A 5,000-nucleotide genomic window follows, 5' to 3' on the forward strand; every position below is an offset into this window, starting at 1 on the left:
TTTAGTTTTCATTTATCTTATTATATTTCACTTGATCTTATATTCTTTTATTTCATTTTACCATATTTTATATCTATTGTTATTATCTTTTGTTTTGGCTAGGTTTGATATGTCATGACAACGGTGAAAATGGCTCTCATGATAAATACCATTTCGTTGTTGCTAGGTTTGATATGTCATGACAACGGTGAAAATAGCTCTCATGATAGACATCATTTCGTTGTTGCTAGGTTTGATATCTCACAATAACGATAAAAACTAGCTCTTCTGATAGTGAAACAATGTCTCTCATTTTACAGAAATAAATGAGTAGTGTGACTCCTCTACAGCAGTTTCTTTTGTCTTTGTTTCGTGTTTCGTGAAACATTTACTGAGTAGAAAGACAAATACTTGAATTGTTCTGGAGCAATAAACAAAATTATTCCCACCTTTTTCATGTTGTTCATGAAACCAAAACCTCTCGACCATGTTGTGCAGTTGAACTGAGGCTACAAGACTCAACCTAACGCTTCCTCTGTTCAAAAAGAAATGTTTACATATACTTTGGTAAACAGGATAGTGTACTTCAAGAAAGTATGAAAGAAAGAAAGAAAAAGACTTGGAGCAAACATAAGAACGTGTGTATAACTTGTGAAATTTATCCTAAGATCTCAAACATAGATAACTTCTTCAATACCCAATGGGTACCAAAGACAGTGATTTCCATAGTAATGATAACTATACTAACTTGGAACGTTTTTGTACTTTAGGAAGTGTGTCTGTGTGTGTGTGTATATCTTTCCCAAGGATTTGGAGGGACAGTATATGCTGTGATACTATCGTGAATCTGGGGCACATTTGAATTGAAAACCAAGAAAAAAAAAGATAAAAGACAATGTTGGTTTAACTTGTGCATCTTTATCTTCTCAAACATCTAAGCCCCACATTGAGCTTCGATTTCTTCTAAATGTCTCCCAACCATGCTTCACACTAAGTATGACTGGGAATATATTTTAATATTGTTACGAAAAGGGTTTTATGTATAGTGTACGTGTTTGAAATAAATTTTCAATAAAACAAACTGTGTTTCTTTAAGTATCCATTTTAGTGAGGAAGAGAGAGAGAGAGAGAGAGAGAGAGAGAGAGAGAGAGAGAGAGAGAGAGAGAGAGAGAGAGAGAGAGAGAGAGAGAGAGAGAGAGAGAGAGAGAGAGAGAGAGAGAGAGAGAGAGAGAGAGAGAGAGAGAGAGAGAGAGAGAGAGAGAGAGAGAGAGAGAGAGAGAGAGAGAGAGAGAAAGAGAGAGGGAGAGAGAGAGAGAGAGAGAGAGAGAGAGAGAGAGAGAGAGAGAGAGAGAGAGAGAGAGAGAGAGAGAGAGAGAGAGAGAGAGAGAGAGAGAGAGAGAGAGAGAGAGAGAAGGAGAGAGAGAGAAGTATAAAGAATTTTCCATCAATTTAATGAAAACTATATTATTTTCTTTAACAGTGAAAAGCTTCAGTGCACCATCTGCCCACAACTTCCACGCAGCCAATATGGATACTGAAAGTCCGTATATACTTGGCTGCCTCATGTATAATATAACATCAAAGTCTGTTCGACATTCTAATGAATACATATGCATACATATACTTCAGGAAAGCTATTTACTCTCCACAATGTTTGAAATGACATACATAATGATGAGAAAGTTTGTGGTGTTGGGTAAATGGAATTTCGATTCCACAATTACAAAAGCAAATAAAGTTTATCGCTATTAGTATTAACCTCTACCCCTTTTAACAAAACCAAGATCGCAAACCTCAAAATTACTTGAATTCCTGTGTGAATTTATATGCCTACAGGACCACATTATGACTATGAAAAAGTATCATTAACCGTAAGTATATACCACACCGAAAGCACCCAACGGAATGCAACACACGCCACTCCTTTGTTTTAATGTATCAGCATATTTACATATTCATTTATTTATCTATATATTTCGTTTATCTAAATATTCACTTATTTTTTATTCATTTATCCACATTAGGAATAGACAAATATATGTAGTATATATGTCTACCAACCTCTTTCAAACTACGTTCACAGCACTAAACCTAGTATCCCAGTCATTATTTGAATAATTCAATTCTTGAACGCTTCTTTAGTCATCTCATTTCAACAAAATTTGCTCAATTTTACAGTTCTTTCCCAAATTTCCCCATTTGGGATACTATTGTCGTCGATTATTCCATTAGTTTACAATTCGAGCAGTTTGCCCTCCCCTGCTCGAATTTCCTTAACCTCGAGTAACAAATAACTATCGAAATAGACACGATGTAAGGATTAAGTCCTTACTGGTACAAAGTTTTGCTTATCACAGCCTGAGAAAGGTGTAAAAAGCCAAATGTCGTACAAATAAATACTCCGTCTTCATATTGTGTTTATTTCGATAGACTTCACAAAGGATTATAAAGGCGGAGCATACCGACAAGAGACCTTTTGGTCCATATCTAGGTCGGATGCGAAAAAGAAATCATAATAATAATAAATGAATAAATAGAAACTATAATGATGTAAATAACAAATAAAATACATAAATAAATGCATAGGTATAGTTAAATAATAAACAAACAGGTAAATAGTAAATAGTAATAAATTGACATATAACTAATAATAAATGAGAATCAAAGAAACAAATGATAACAAAACAAAAACAAATAATATAAAATAAATGATAATCATTACAGCATCTTGCTTAGGTGTGTATCTAAATTATTCTTAAAGCTTCGAACTGAACTATAATGCACTGCCTCTGCAGGAAGTTTATTCCATTCAATAACTACATGGTTGGCGAAGTTGTTTCTGCCCACTTGTCGGCAATAGTAATTTTCAAACAACTACGTATCTTTTCATCGTACATCTGGCGTCTCAACATTGCTGATGTGGAAAGAACCTGGAATATAAGGCTTCTGGTCTGTATATAGCATACGGGTAGTATTAGGTTCCAGCGAGGCTACGGAAGACATTCGCTGTAGAACGAGGTCAAATACTGGAATATATATAAAAGATATTACAAACGCTCAAATAAGTGAAAAAAGAAGAAAAAAAGCAGAATAGACACTTACGGTGCCTTTTACACAATAGAACGAGGTCAAATGCTGGAATATACATATAAGATATTACAAACGCTCAAATAAGTAAAAAAAGAAGAAGAATAAAAGCAGAATAGACATTTACGGTGCCTTTTACACAATATGTATATATATATATATTTATATATATATATATATATATGTATATATATATATGTAATATACATATACATATATATATATATATATATATATACATATATATATATATACATATATATATGATATACATATGTATATATATATATACATGTATATAATATATATATACATATATATATATATGTATATATATATAATATACATATATATATATATGTATATATATATACATAATATACACTTGTATATATATATATACATATATAATATATATACATATATATTTATAATATATATATATATACATATATATATGTATATATATATATACATATATATATGTATATATATATATATATATATATATTTTTTTTTTTTTTTTTTTTTTTTTTTTTTTTTGCTTGTAACCACGAGGAAATTAAAGATCGGAATACTGAACGTTTTCGTCTATTAAGACATTTTCAAAGTACATAGTGTCACAACAAAGTATAACTTAAATACAATACAATAGAAAACAGGAGAGGTCACTCAACGTAAATACGTAAGGATTATCTTACAAAGAAACAAAAATGAAATGGGTGAAAAATTGAAACAGGTGATAAAATGTCACTCAACATAAATATATAAGGATGACAATTGACAAGGTGATAAAAGGACATTCAACATAAATACATAAGAAATATCCTACAAAGAAACAAAATATAAATGATAATAACAAGAAATAAGAATGGTGACAATTGACACATGTGATTCAACATAAGACAATCCTTATGTATTTATGTTGAATCACATGTGTCAATTGTCACCATTCTTATTTCTTGTTATTATCATTTATATTTTGTTTCTTTGTAGGATATTTCTTATGTATTTATGTTGAATGTCCTTTTATCACCTTGTCAATTGTCATCCTTATGTATTTATGTTGAGTGACATTTTATCACCTGTTTCAATTTTTCACCCATTTTATTTTTGTTTCTTTGTAAGATAATCCTTACGTATTTACGTTGAGTGACCTCTCCTGTTTTCTATTCTATTGTATTTAAGTTATACTTTGTTGTGACACTATGTACTTTGAAAATGTCTTAATAGACGAAAACGTTCAGTATTCCGATCTTTAATTTCCTCGTGGTTACAAGCAAAAATCTTTATTCACGTGTTTTTTGTGATTACTGTTGCATATATATATATATATATATATATATATATATATATATATATATATATATATATAATTAACGACTCAAAAATCACAATTTCAAAAGCGCCAGTCTAGCCTTAATACCATTGGTCAAAAGATTTCATCTCACTTGATAAAAATTACTTACCATTCAGAAAGAATATTTACACTACAGAAAACAACTAGTATTGAATACAGAAAATATGTGAGGAGTGGAAAAGGTACATGAGAGGTCAATTGGTTTGAGTTAAAGGATGTCGGATTGGCACTCCGTGGGGTGCTTCTGGTGATCTGGTGTTCCGTTTTCTTCCATTCTTTTGCTGTTTGTGGTGCTGTTGGCTTTGATAGTTTAATGTCACCTATCATATTGTTTGTGCATTTGTTGGTGGTTATGTACAGAAGTTCTACAATATTTCTTTGTTTCTTGTAGGGATTATTGTGCAATATGTTCACTTGTTCCCATACTGCACATTATCAAGTATAATCGTATAACAATGTAGTCGTTCATTTGTTTGATATTGACATACGTCTTTGAGATTCACATATTTTTCTTTCTGTATCTGTCAGCTTAATTGCCTTGTTTCATATTGAGTCTTTGGTTTTAAGACATTC

General features: G+C 31.0%; 1 protein-coding gene across 1 annotated transcript in view; it reads left to right on the forward strand.

Annotated features, from left to right (window-relative positions):
• The window catches only part of LOC143039329 (nephrin-like), a 587,580-nt gene extending 586,529 nt beyond the window's left edge, over positions 1 to 1,051 (forward strand). Inside the window, exon 18 of the mRNA XM_076209207.1 lies at positions 1 to 1,051. This exon is cut by the window's left edge and continues 1,703 nt beyond it. The gene's annotated coding sequence lies outside the window, so the exon portion shown is untranslated.
• Positions 1,052 to 5,000: the final 3,949 nt, after the last annotated feature.

Source organism: Oratosquilla oratoria, chromosome 26 (assembly GCF_046742065.1).
Source record: "Oratosquilla oratoria isolate Oo_2021 chromosome 26, ASM4674206v1, whole genome shotgun sequence".
NCBI classification, from domain to species: Eukaryota; Metazoa; Arthropoda; class Malacostraca; order Stomatopoda; family Squillidae; genus Oratosquilla; species Oratosquilla oratoria.